A 13427-nucleotide genomic window follows, 5' to 3' on the forward strand; every position below is an offset into this window, starting at 1 on the left:
CCCCTCGTATCCCATCGACTCCACATATCATTCAACCATGAGAGCTTGTATATCTTCTTTTTCATCTTTCCAACGCATATTGAATCGCGCAATTCTGAGTTCGACGACGAAAATACGACAAAAACGGATGGGACGCGCAGAATGGTGCCCAGAACCAAAGCTAAGACACTGCGAGTGTCTCAGCCTTGGCCAAGACACTCATGGTGTCTCGGCCAAGGCCGATACACCGTGGGTGTCCTAGACCCGAAAAATCTGTTTTGCTGTTTTTGAGCTGCTTTTCGATCGTTAACCACCTGGATTTGTTTCAACTGATCTAATGTCATCCAAAAACATGATAAAGTGGTTGTAACTAAGGATAAGAGCAAATCATTCATTCTTATCCGAAAACAGGGCTCCTGAAGCTTATAAATACAGCCCTAGAGCCTTCATTTGCACAGATCTGAAATTCTTGAGCGTCGGCGAAGCCCTGCTTAATTGAAGACTGAAGGAGCACGAATTTTAGAAGAGATGAGGAGATCAGATCAAGTTCTTCAACACAAAAAGAAGAGTTTGTCAGATCTACAGTTCCTGGTTCTTTTCCTTAAGATTACCTCGTTGCGATGATCTCAAGAAGAGTGGTTATCTCGCTATTGCCGAGATAATTACTTCGGTTTCTTGATTCCTTCGCGAATCAACAAAACTCCGAATTAGATCTGATCATTCGGTGATCCACGGATAAACCCCGGCAGAGGCAAAGATCTCGTGCAAACAGCGGGTGATAAACGTCCGTTGTGTTTGTTTTGACGAGAGTTGTAATTTTTTGTTTTCATTGTGTAAGAGTCTTACAAAAATACTATCCTTTTATTTTTATTATAATGACTGAAGTTATAATGAATACCTCAATGAAGAATCATCTTTCCATCGAAATAAGATGGCGACCACAGTGGGAGCCAACAGCCTCGTTGCTGAGACTGTCGTGCCGCAGCCATCAATCAAGATCCCCGTGGCTGAAGAGGTCAAATACGAGTTTGACCAATAGAAGTTCGAGGAGTACGTCTCCTCCTCCTCCTCCAAATCCGTATTTCCTCGTAAGTGCAGGAAGGTCTCCTCCTCTCGGAAGATCCACTGGTCTTCAGATTTGAAGACCCAAGAAGCCAAAAACAACTCAGCCAGGAGTTGTGCCTCGCCCACACAATGAGTGGTTCGGCCATTCTAAGCCCACACCATGAGTAGCTCGTCTATTGAAAGTTGTATGTCTCTTCGTCAGCTTTCTAGCGCATCTTGAATCATCTCATTCCGATATCGGACGAGAGAGTTGGAGCCAAAATACCCGAGGACGTACGAAGGCAAAACAACTCAGCCAGGAGTTGTGTCTCGCCCACACAATGAGTGGCTCGGCCATTGTAAGCCCACACCATGAGTGGCTAAGCCATTGAAAGTTGTAAGTCTCTTTGTCAGCTTTCTAACGCATCTTGAATCATCTCATTCCGAGATCGGACGAGAGAGTTAGAGCCAAAATACCCGAGGACGTACGAAGGCAAAACAACTCAGCCAGGAGTTGTGTCTCGCCCACACAATGAGTGGCTCGGCCATTGTAAACCCACACCATGAGTGGCTAAGCCATTGAAAGTTGTAAGTCTCTTCGTCATCTTTCTAACGCATCTTAAATCATCTCATTCCGAGATCGGACGAGAGAGTTAGAGCCAAAATACCCGAGGACGTACGAAGGCAAAACAACTCAGCCAGGAGTTGTGTCTCGCCCACACAATATGTGGCTCGGCCATTGTAAGCCCACACCATGAGTGGCTCGGCCATTGAAAGTTGTAAGTCTCTTCGTCAGCTTTCTAACGCATCTTGAATCATCTCATTCCGAGATCGGACGAGAGAGTTAGAGCCAAAATACCCGAGGACGTACGAAGGCAAAACAACTCAGCCAGGAGTTGTGTCTCGCCCACACAATGAGTGGCTCGGCCATTGTAAGCCCACACCATGAGTGGCGCGCCAACCTTATCGAAGAGGGCTCGTTAGAGGCGCCGCCAACGGCTAGCCCGCCAATTTGCTAAGGATTTGGAGCAAGTGGATGGGCTTCGTTACCAAGCGGATCTTAAGTCTAGGAGACATCAAGTGGCTAAGCCGCCGCCACAACAAGTATCTGGGTCCTCCTCCCAACCGTCAACTAACAAATAGGTTCGTGTCAAACGAACCCGTTCTACTCTCGAGGAGCGCATCCAGAAGTGTCACGCACTTCTTGCACACGCCCGGATCCTTATGCATAAAGCATAAGGATCACAAAAAAAAGGTGTTCAAAAGGCCACCAAGATCTAAGCAGGTTTGGGTGTCGAAGACCAAGTCAGTGCTTCTACCGACAAGAGACACCAGTCGTGTCTCTCGCTCGATTCCAGATCCAAAGCTGGTTCCCAGCTTTCATCAACTTCAGATCCCACTCCTCCTGTTCCCGCATCTCCGACCAAGCCCTACGGCAGCGTGAATCTTTCTAAATTTAGAATTCTGTTGAAGGATTTCCTAGGTCCCTTACACGAAGATCGAGGCAAAACTCTTATCAAAGAATGCTTGGGACTGATGAACAAATACCGAGCGACTCTTCAGGCTGGGGGTCGTAAACACCCTCCCAACAAGCCAATTCCTATAACCGCTCGCTTGGGGGTGCATACAGAAGGCTAGGAGCCCGTTAGGGTTTCACCCTCACAAAGTTGTGATTCCAAACGTGTGACTCCTACAAACACCAACAAGGCGTTGTTTATTCAGATGAAAATGTGTCTGGTAAAAGACAACGTTATACCTAATAAACAGCCGATAGATTGCTCCGGTCATCACGCTGATGAGTTGTAGTATCAGGATGGGGGTACAAACAAATCTCAAAAGAGAAGTACCCGGGAAGCGGACTCTCACTGTCCATGTACCAAAATTATCCGGACAGTATTATCAGCGTGTACTACCCCAAGACCGCTCCACAGAGGGTCTCGATATTCGAAAGGACCTACACTGAAGCGTCGAAGCCCAAATCAAGGCGTTTCCACAAAAGAAGATCGGTCGTGTGAGACGACGAACTCCCAGAAAATACCACCAACATGGTCAATAAGGGAAAGTCTCCAATTGTTTTAAGTGGTTCTAACCCTGACTTATCTTCAAGAAGAAGAGTCAATTCAGGAATAGCCCAACTAATATCTCATCTCTAGCTAGAAGCCATCAGACATAATGATTACCCAAGAAGCCATGAAGGAACCCATTCCGATGATGAACTCTCGGACTCGTGTTCTGCAATCGCCTCCGAAACAAACTCACGTGATTAACGATTGAAAAACAGCTCAAAACTAGCAAAATAGATTTTTCGGGTCTAGGACACCCACGGTGTCTTAGCCTTGGCCGAGACACCCAAGGTGTCTCGGCCAAGGCTGAGACACCCACAGTGTCTTGGCGTTGGCTGAGACACTCGCAGTGTCTTAGCTTTCGTTCTGGGCACCATTCTGCGCGTCCCGTCCATTTTTGTCGTATTTTCGTCATCCGAACTTGGAATTACGCGATTGAATAAGTGTTGGAAAGCTGACAAGAAGATCTACAAGCTCCCATGATTGAATGACATATGGAGTTGACAGGATATAGGGGGTGTTTTGTGTTTTGTAAGCGACGTGTAGCTCCCGATCAGTTTGTGTTTTCGTTATTCTGAAGTTCCGTTGCTTCACACGGTTCGTCGACTCACTTCATACGCTTGTCGGCATTAAATAAGCTTTTGTGACTCAGATAGTAACATTCATCATCTTCTTTCTATCTGGAACCACATGCGAGAACTCATAGGCATTTTTAGACGCCTACAGATACCTCCTCCAAAGTGTTTCAATCTAGTTTCTTTTATAGAAGAGACTGAAATACTTTGGATGTGATCGGTCCAACAGTCAATTGGTGTGAAAGAACATGTAATTGGCTTCGATCCTTGACTTCTTTGATTTTTGATCTATTCAATATTTTGACGAATAGCTAAAATTCCTCCGGCGCTGCATTTATCGTCTGACCGTCGTCAAAGTCTCGAATCGAAATTGGTGAGTTGGTTTTGGCTCGTGTCATTGAGTTAACTTTGAACTGACTATCTCCATTGTAACACGTTGATCGATGTTGACTCAGAGCTACGTGTTGGCTGACGTTGACTCAGAGCTACGCACTCTCCGGCGTTGACCTTAGGGTTTCGTATCGATCGGCATTGACTTGTGTTGACCTAGGGCTATATGTTGATCGGTGTTGACCTTAAGGTCTCGTATTGATCGGCGTTGACTTTCATCATAACTCGTTGACTGGCGTTGACCTAGGGCTATGCGTTGGTCGACGTTGACCTAAGGGTTTCGCATCGATCGGCGTTAACATAATTTATACTCATACGTTTGCTGGAGTATACAAAGTTTAAGCTCTTAATGTATTGGAGCGGGGCGGTCCTAAATGTTAGGGCTGCAGGACCAATTGTTAAAGTTGATTCATCTGCATGAATGGATCTTATCCTGAAGTTGTCAGATCCTTGAGTTACGAGACCAATTAATGGAACTGGTGCATCAATGACTATCGTATTTATAGAATTTTTGATAAATTCTTAGCTATCAACGGGTTTGATTAGCCTTTACCGACTACTGTTTGAGTCGAGCTAGCATATAGATTGTTTAAATCCGTTTCGCACGTAACGTTATGCTAAAAGAGTTAACTCTTTTAGTGCTATGATATTAACTACATAGACTTCGTCTTTCTCCCGTGAAAAAACTAAACGGCAACGTGTATTAGACGTAGACTTAGGATTTTTAGCAAATCCTCAACCTTCAACAGATTTGACGTACCTTTACCGATTACCATTTGAATCGAGCTTACATGCGGATTATTTAAGTCCGTTCTGCATGTGACGTTATGCTAAGAGAGTTAACTCTCCTAGTGCTACGATATTGAATACGTAGATTTCGTCTTTTTCACGGGAATAAACTACCCAGCAACGCGTGTAAGACACTGATTTATCCCTATTTAGGCTTCGGAATAAAAGTCCCCAAACTTGGATTGTGGTGTCTTCTTTAAGCGGTGAAAGACTAAACCGGTAACGCGTATTAGGCGTTGACTTATCCCTTCTTAGGATTCGGGATAAAATTCCCCACACATGTAAGGCGTGGATTTTGGGAGTTGAAAAGTAGTATCTTATCTTGGGGCAAAAACGAACCCGATGCTGGAGAGGAAAAATTTTATATTCTATCTCCAGTTACAAAGGAAACTCAAAGTGTGATCTCTACTTCAAGAATCTAAAGAGTGAAACTAAGAGTAGAATCTCCACTCTGATAATCGAAAAGATTCGGATAATCCTAACTGTCGGAAGGTTTGATTACCGAACTGGAGGTAAATTTCTTATTTATCGAGAGTGAATTGTGGTTTTGGTCCTAACTGTAGGTAGGTTTAACCAAGCGGGAGTTCAAGATGATCCTAACTATAGGAAGATTTGTTGTAGGAAGATTTGCTGTAGGAAGGTCCTAACTGTAGGAAGGTTTAACCAAGCGGGAGTTCAAGATGATCCTAACTATAGGAAGATTTAATCATTCGATTTGAAAGTGGAGCTCTCGTTCATGGAAAGAATCGAAAGGAGATTTTGGCTTTGGCCCTAACTATAGGAAGGTTTGACCAAATAGGCGGTTTGAGCGATCCTAACTATTTAAAGGTTTGAATCGTTCAATTTGTGAACCTCTCATTTATAGAAAGAATCGAGAGAAGATTTTGGTTGTGGTCCTAACTGTTTAAAGGTAAGACCAAGTGGGAGTAAAAGTATAAATCATAGTGGGAGTGTTGATTTGTACGAATCACTCAGTAGGGGTTTTTGATGTCAAATGATAAGATCTTGACATGAAAGGGATTTGACAATCGCAATAGACAATTCGAATTAAAATTTCCAGTGCTATGTCAGGACTTTCACAGTGAGAGTTTAGTGTTTATCACTTTGTTTGTAATGATCGGGTTATCCTTAAGAATATTACATGTAACATTCTTCTGGGAACTTCCTGTTACATGAATCATCAACCCCCAGCTTTCTTTGTAAAACTGGGTCTAAAATTGTACTTAGTTGGATGACCAGGTTATCCTTAAGAATACCAGACATTGCACTCTCCAGGAACTTCCCGTGAAAGAAAAAAAAATAATTTAGACTCATATACCTATTAGAGTATGCAGGAAGCAGTTTAACCTTATATATATGTTAGAGGATTGAGAAGCAGTTTATACTCATATACTCTTCGGATTGTTGAGAAGCAGTTTATACTCGTATACTCTTCGGAGTGTTGAGAAGCAGTTTATACTCGTATACTCTTCGGAGTGTGCCGTTCTCATTCGGCTGATTTCGGCGTTATGATGTCAGCATCGACCAAGGCTTGAATGTTGTTCTTTAGAGTAAAGAATCCTTGGTGGGATGAACGATCCTCCTGTGATACACACAGTACTTTGGATCTGAAGTGTTATTAGCTTCCTCCTGATTCGTAATAGGTGGCAGCTTGATTTTGTTGTTTTTAAAAATATATTTGAAGATAGCTGAAACCCCTTCATCCTTGAAGGAGTACGTTTTTTAGAGTCTCGGATCTGGAGTCTTTCGTTGTTTCTGAGACTACTGTTGTGACGTCTAATTAGCATTAACAACCGCTGCATGTGCCTTTCTATTATCACGAGAATAAAAATTTGAGTTCGGGGGGTTAGTCGTCTGTTGGCCTTTTTCGAGCTTTTTCCTTTTGAGAAAGCATTCGGCTTGTTCCCCTCACAGTTTTAATTCTTTCCATGTTGTAGACGGTACTACTCCTATAACTTCCAACACATCCAAAGAGAGGTTGTTGTGACAGGTTTGGAGGATGAAGTTCTCTGTGATCAGATCTTGGTAGTTCATCGCCTTATTCCGAAAGCGCTTGATGAAGTCGTCGATCGTCTCGTCGTCTTCTTGTTTCTTATCGAAGAGTGTCCTGATTAACACATCGGCATCATCATCAAAGAAGTGAGTGAGGAACAGGTTCTCCAGGTCGTCCCAGCTGTTAATGCTTCCAGGCTTGACACGGTGGTACCAATCGAAGGTGGGCCCATGAAGGATGCTAACGAATGACTGGACCATCAATGCTTCATTACCAAAAATTATGCCCAAGTGGGATTTGAAGTAGATCAGGTGTTGAGTGGGCGAACCCTTCCCATCAAACGACATGAATTTAATCGGGTTGAACTTCGTCGGATACGGGATCGACTCCCACGCTCTTGGGTAAGGACACAGAATACCGATCTTCTTCACCTCTCGAGCAGACATCAGAGCGTTGATTTTGCGCTCTTGGGTAAGGACACAGAATACCGATCTTCTTCACCTCTCGAGCAGACATCAGAGCGTTGATTTTGCTCTCGAGATCTTTCATCTTCTCGTCTTCTTCACCTCTCGAGCAGACATCAGAGCGTTGATTTTGCTCTCGAGATCTTTCATCTTCTCGTCCTCATCTGTGTCATGCTTTGGACGATTTCTAAGAGGAACAACACGACCACCCCCGATATTATCATCTTCGGTAGAACCACCCCAGTGTTGTTGTCTTCAGTAGGGCTACCCCTAGCGTTCTGATGAACGGGAGGATTATCAGCATTGAGATGTTCATCCACATCTAAATCGCTACATGCTTGGTTAGCAATGTTGCGACGGCTGGATTCACCAAGTTGATTGGACAGAATCCGAATCTGTTGGTCATGCTCTTCCCTCATCTACTACATAGCCATTTCCATTTTAATTTTGAATGCTTCTTTCTGCTTGGCTAGAGCATCATCGAGAATTTTGGCGATTTGCTCGGTATTGATCATAAACACTTCCTGATCTTGTCCTACGCTGAACAATTAGATCAGTCATCCAAGAATGTGATAAAGTGGTTGTAACTGAGGATAAGAGTAAATTATTCGTTCTTATCTGAAAACAGGGCTCCTGAAGCCTATAAATACAGTCCTAGGACCTTCATTTGCACAGATCTGGAATTCTCGAGCGTCGACGAAGCCCTGTTGAATTAAAGACTAAAGGAGCATGAATTTTAGAAGAGAGGAGGAGATCGGATCGAGTTCTTCAGCACAAAGAAGAAGATTTTGTCAGATCTACAGTTCCCGGTTCTTTTCCTTGAGATTGCCCTGTTGCGATGATCTCGAGAAGAGTGGTTATCTCGCTGTTACCGAGATAATTGCTTTGGTTTCTTGATTCCTTCACGAATCGATGAAACTCCGGATTAGATCTGATCGTTCGGTGGTCTACGGATAAACCTCGGTACAGGCAAAGATCCCACACAAACAACGGGTGATAAACGTCCGTTGTATTTGTTTTGACGAGAGTTGTAATTTTTCGTTTTTATTGTGTAAGAGTCTTATAAAAAGACTATCCTTTTGTTTTCATTATAACGACTGAAGTTGTAATGAATACCTCAATGAAGAAATCAACTTTCCACCAAAATAATTATCAATTAAAATGTTCCAATCAAGCTTCTCCAATAAATTTTTTTTGATAGATATCATAGCCAATCCATTCAATCTCTCTTGTGACATTGTTGACCGTAGATAAGATTTGATGAGCTTCAACTTTGAAAAGCTTCTCTCGGCCGATGCAACTGTAACTAGTATTGTCAATAATACTCTATAAGTAATCTAAGCATTTGGAAAACAACAATTTAGCCTTTCCATAAAATTCAATACTTCAATTGCTTTTTTGTTCCTCTTGGTAATGCTTCTCGTAAGATTTGGAGTTCTAAAAATAATTTTGTCCCGTTAATATCAAAAATTTTGTCATGCTTTAGGAGATCTTCAAGGTTAAGATATGAACACTTCAAACTATCATTATCTGCAGACTTCAACCTCTCCAAATTAAACAAGAAACCAAAAGATTCATCATACTGTTGAAACTATTCAAATCTACTCTTGAGTGAAAAAAGAGCTTGATCAACGATATATATGAAGTAATTGACTCTAAAGGATTCTTCAGCTGTCATTTCCATCTTTTTATTAGCATTTTTATCAAAATGTTTCTTTCTACGAATGATGTGACATTCACGAAAAATGGGTTCAACTTTCATTCTAATTGCAATTTCTTTAGCCTCAACCATAGCTGTTTCAAATCCATTTTCTCTGTAGCTTTCAAAAAAAGAAATGAGCCCTCTTAAAAAAGTATATAGCAACATCAATCTGCATATCCTCTGATTGCATGATTTTACTTATTTTGTTAATAGCATTCAAAATATAAAACCAAATAACCATACCAAGTAAGAACTCAAAATTCTTAATTTCATATGTTGCTAAGCACTTAACATCACTTTTTGTCTTGGGATCTTCACTAGAACTTGCTAAGTAAATCAAAGCATCTCTTATATCTGGAGCTTGGAATCTTATTGCTTTAACACTTTTAACTTGACCTTCCCAACGAGTTTGTGATGGTGGCTTAAGTGCGAAACCTTTAACATTATCTGTAAGAACTTTCCACCGCTTTGTAGAAGATGCAAACAATGAATATATGCATTGCACCACTCCGAAAAAAGATGAAGCTTGCGAACAAGAGTTTACCGTATCACAAAGTGCAAGGTTAAGACTATGACAACCACAAGGTATGTAGAATGCTCTAGGATTTATCTCTAATAATCTTCTTTGTACACCTTTATATTTTCCTTTGATATTAGAACCGTTATCATACTCTTGTCCTCTTACATCACCAATATCAAGTTTAAGCTCTTGCAAAATATTTATAAGTTTTTCAAAAAGTCTTCGTCCTTATGTATCATCCACCTTTAAAAATCCTAAGAAGAACTCCTTCATCTTTATTGTGCTTGTTGAAATATTCACGCATCTTAATATAAGTGACATTTGCTCTTCATGGCTTGCATCCGGAGTACAATCAATAATAACAGAAAAGTACTTTGCTTCTTTAATCTTTTGGATGATTAAACTTTTGATCTCATCTGCTATTCGAAGAATAAATTCATTTTGAATTTTGTGACTAAGATAATGATAATGAATTTCTTTCTCCTGAACTCGACGAACATGCTCTTTCATTATTGGATCAAATTCGGCAATCATTTCTATTATACAACTCGACGAACATGCTCTTTCATTATTGGATCAAATTCGGCAATCATTTCTATTATACTTAAAAAATTCATTATTTTCTCCATAAAGCTTCTCATTATCTCCACGAAATGTCAAACTATTTTTAGCAAGTGTTTTCACAACAGCAACTACTCTCAATAGTACTTTTCTCTAATGTTCTCGTTCTTTGTTGATTTGTTCTTCAACACTTTTATCGATTCTCGCATTTTGTCGTAATCTGATCGATCTCTAATTCAATCCAACTCTTCATGTTAACAATGTGTTCACTACTTGTTTCATGACTTTTAAGTCTGGGACTGAGATTTCTCCAGTCTCTAACTTCATCATTTGCCAATTGAATTTTGTTTGCATCATATTTGAACAACTTACAACAAAAACAAAAAACCTTGTCCAAAGAATTTGAATTGATTAGCCATTTTCTATCATGATGTTCACCATTGGATAAGTTACGAATGTAATGTGTTGAGGAGAAATGTCTGCCTTCTGAATCTTTCGGAAAATCAAGATTATCATTTCTTTTGGGACCTCTTTCAACTAGTAAGTCTCTCAATATTTGATCAATATTTTTCCAATTTCATGGGGCATTTATGTTTGAAGGCCTTATTTCAAGATTTTCTTCTTGTACCAAATCTTCATGTTCATTTACATTTCCTTCATGTTCATTTACATTGCTAGGTTCTTCACATTCTTCAATGGAATTTCTATTATCATTCAAATTTTCATTAACCAAATCCTCACTTTCTTGATTTTCAGGTTGCTCATTTTCAACATTCACCGAATCTTGAACTAAATTAGAATATGTATTTCTACTACCAGTAATAAATTTTTCAAGTGCTCCCGCTTGAGATCGATTGAATTCTTCAATTTTTTGTTTCTTTATCCGCTTATCATGTCTAGACATATACTTTCGAGGATGCATGATATCCAAATTTAATTCTAAATCTGTTACAATCTAATAAATATCGAGAAAAATAAATTAATCAAGAATTCCTACCAAAAAGCATGTTAGGGACTAAAATATATCAAATATTTAAATTGAAATTTGAAATTAAACAATAAAATCTGTATAGGTAAAAGATCTTACAATTTCTTCAAAGTTTGAACTTTGAAGATGCTTTCTTTCTTGACAATCCGCCAAATCCCGTTTGATTCTACCCTAATTCACAAAACCCTAATCAATTTCAATTTTAATTTCACAAAGCCCTAATTCCTAAACCCTAATTCCACAAAGCCCTAATTCCTAAACCCTAGTGAGAACTGAGAAATTACAGATAAAGTGAGAAGCTCTAACCTTGGTCAATGGCGGTGGCCGGTGGGCGAGAGGGAGGAGGACAAGCCGGCGGGCGATTGGAAGAAGAGAGGTTAGAGAGAGAGAGACCTAGGGTTTTCTCTCTTTTTTTTGTGAGAGCGGTCAGCAGCAACTAAAATAGGGATGGGAGGAGAGGAAATGCTATAGGAATCCATTATGCTATTAGAACCCTCTAACAATTTTGCACAAAAGTCCTCTTACTTTTCCATATATATATCTATCTAAAATATATCAAATATTACATTGGGGGCCCTTGTTTTTTGGGTGCCCTAGGCGAAGGCCTATCCCGCCTATGCCCAGGGCCGGCCCTGTACTTGCTTGTACTTAAGTACTTTTTAATTGATAAAATGTGCTTAAGTTTTTCTAACAAGTTAATTTTAATGAGTACCAATTTTATTATAAATCCTAAAATATAGAGAGATGGAAATTTGGATTCTGACCTCTCAACATATTTCTAATTTTCTAAAATATTAATTTTGGTGTCATTATATATATCAAGTGAAAAGATACGCCATCAAAGTCTCTCTCAACCATTTGTAACCAGGTTCAGAGTTCTCCGCCACCCTTTTAGTAAATGACTGGGGACCCACGTAACATGCTTCTGTACCCAATTAGCCCCCAACCCTTGCTTATATTTGTCTCTTTTTAAGCTAAGGTTTGTAGAGTGCATGTGATTTCATTTTTAGTCGATATTTGAGACTTTAGAGGCTCATTGGATCCACATCAGCGCATTAACTGTTTTAATGCAGATGTGACTACGGTATGAGAGATTCGCATTCGACTCCCCTAAATTATTGAGAAGAAGAAGTGAGAGATTATAATTTTTTTTCAAATGAGATTATCCAAGAATTCAAGGGATGTTAGCATTATTTCAGAAGTTCATAGGAGTTTTCTATGATTTATAGAGAGTTCAGGGGGGTGTTATATATGCAAAACCTTACAAATTTCTATAAGGTTGCAGACTGAGGTTGTGTCAAGGGAATCAAAGTAGCCACGCAGCACGAACCGGTTGACACTCCTGAGCCCAAGTTCAACGGGCCCAGGCAAAAATGCATTATATGGGCCGAGCTAACCTAACTAGGCTATGGGACCCATGACGGAGTAGCCTTCCAATGAGAATGCCCAATAGATCATGGGTTCCCATTTGATAACTGCTTACACGTGGGCTTACAAAGTCTTCAACTTTGGCCCTGTCAGATAGATACGCATATACTGCATTAATAGATTGGCTTGGGAGTTGCCCTCCTGGTCATCGTCATTTTTCTACATAAATCACAAATTTCTACTGAATAAATGAAGATTATGATTAAAAAATAACGGATTTGCACCTTTTTTGAAGGCATGAATTGGTCTATTGTATAATGTTATCAGATACAATAAATAGATTAAAAAACTAATGGAGGATCCCAAAGCCTATCAAGATTCGGAGAGAGGGAAGGGCGGGCTGTCTGAAGGTGTACGTTAGCGGGAGATTTATTTTCTGCTAACTTGCACCCCCCCCCTGGTTTTCAATGGCGAGGAAGAAGAAGAAGGAGGGAAGAAGTATCCTAAACATTGGATTAAGGTCTTCAAGCTCTTATTCTCCTATTCTTGAGGATCAATTTGATGTTAATTTGGAGGAAGATGAAGAAGATCTCAGCCCTAATGTAATAGGCTCGACTGGACCTAAAGGTGAAAAGAAGAAGAAATCCATGGAAGAAATCCTCAGATCTACTGATTTCTTGTACGAATCGACTCTCTCTTCTCCATTGAAGGAAGGTATCCAAGCTCGTAATCTCTGCAAAAGTAATGAACCTAGCTCTTCGAGGGTTTCCTGGGCTGAAGAGGTCGACATGGAGGTGATATCTGATCTCCCTTTGTCTCAGATTCTTACTTCTAAATCTGCTCTTGGTCCAGATTCAGGATCAAAAAATTTGAATACTACTGTTCCATTGACTGATATGAATGAAACTGAGGATACTAGATCTGATACTCATCCAAATGTTAGTAAATCTACAGTTTGCCAACCTGAGTTGGGATCCAAAAAACCTATTAA

Source organism: Asparagus officinalis, chromosome 4 (genome assembly GCF_001876935.1).
Source record: "Asparagus officinalis chromosome 4, Aspof.V1, whole genome shotgun sequence".
Classification (NCBI taxonomy): Eukaryota; Viridiplantae; Streptophyta; class Magnoliopsida; order Asparagales; family Asparagaceae; genus Asparagus; species Asparagus officinalis.